This window comes from Cynocephalus volans, chromosome 4 (assembly GCF_027409185.1).
Source record: "Cynocephalus volans isolate mCynVol1 chromosome 4, mCynVol1.pri, whole genome shotgun sequence".
Classification (NCBI taxonomy): Eukaryota; Metazoa; Chordata; class Mammalia; order Dermoptera; family Cynocephalidae; genus Cynocephalus; species Cynocephalus volans.
In genome coordinates, this window is record NC_084463.1 from 87,385,326 (window position 1) to 87,387,093 (window position 1,768).

Here is a 1,768-nt window from a genome sequence, read left to right on the forward strand (position 1 = left end):
CATGGAATTGCAGAGTCAAAGCAATACATGAACTTAACATTTTGATCAATATTGCCAAATTGCTCTACAAGGCTATTTTCATTGTTGTGTCTATCAATAGCATAGCAAAGTGCTTATTCCTCCACATCTTTACCCAAGTTAGATATGATTAATCTATTACATTTTTATTGATCTTAAAGGTAAAATTGACATATATTTTTTAATATGCATTTGAATTATTGGTCAGAATTAAAATATTTTTATTTCACTTAAACTGCAAATTCATGTCCCTCGTTCATTTTTTTTTTTCATTATTAGTGAAGAATATGTATTTGTTGAAAAAAAATTGAAATGCAACCACTAAAGAGCCTTGTTAAATTGAAGTCTTTTCCCTGGGAGAAATAAATCATTTATAGCTTGGCAGCGAAAAAAAGCCCTGAGGGAAGCAGACAGACTGAGAATTCAAACTTGACAATTATAGCTAGCGCTGGCTTTTCCCTCATTCCTTCCTCTTAAGCAGAGAAAACCCTCTATTCATGAAAAAGGCATGTTAGCCAAAAAACAGAGTTAATGATTAGGCAGGGTTCTCAATTTTCCACTGGGAAATAAAGCTTCTGCAGGTGCTTCAGATACTTCAGCTTAAAGGAGTAAATGTCAGCTCATTCATTCATTATAATTGCTGGTTAATGGGCATACAATAGGACCAAATAGATGCAGTCACTGCCATGTAATGCTGGGGAGAAAAACAATTATTTTCTTCTCTTTCTTCCTGTTCCCGTTGGACATTGTAGAATAAGGGCAGATAAATGAATGGGGGCAAAGATGGACAGGAATGAATATACAGACTGATACATTTTGGGAAACTTGTCAGAGTGGGGAGAGACAGAAGATGCAGGACTGGTGAACATGTGGTTGGGTTATTATTTAGCAAACTGGAACTGGAAAAACAGTTCCTAACTTATTCTCTTACCCGGCTAATTTTTTTATTACTAATTATGTCGCAAAGTTAACAAATGAAAACATTTCCTACATTGTTTTCCTCTTATCTGATTAAATTTTGTTTCAGTTAATCCTCCATTACCCTCCTTACCCCCTTCAAGAGATGCTGAAGATTGCAATGAGTAGATACTTCTGAGTGCAGTATTAATCTATTTAGCTATATTGACTTAGAAAAACCAATAGATGCTTTGAGCTTTCCGTGTTTGAAGAAATAAGCCTATTCCTGTCTATCCCTAAAAATGTCAAATGTTTTTAAGAGTTTTATGGATTCCCATCTAAAATAAATTCCTAAATTTAAAACTATGATTTTAGGATATCAAAATTAAAAGAATAAATTTAATCCGATTGTCCACTACTAGAGAAAAGAAAGCATAATTCAAGAGTTTTTAAAACATTTCCCTCATAAGAACATTCTGCTTCTTTATTTGAAACCCTTCATTGGTACAAGAAAAGCCAGAAGGAAAGACAAAAGGGAAATTAGCACTGGGTTTAGGTGGCATATGTATTCTGACAAGGCACATGAGTATTTTATCAGCAACTAAAGAAACCCTCTCCTTTCACAGGGCCACCCCAGGGTCAGATTACCCTGAGTCATTACTGTACCTTCTTCCTTCCAGCTTCCGGAGCCACTCAACTCCTGTTACATCCCAAAGTACAACCCTGTGAGCTATGGGTTCCTTTTGTCAGCAGTTGCTCTTATTTCAAAACAAAAGATGTTAAAAATGACTCTACTCACCAAAAGATGACAGGTCTTGAATTGTGGTTTTGTGAGTTCTGTCACATTGCTTGG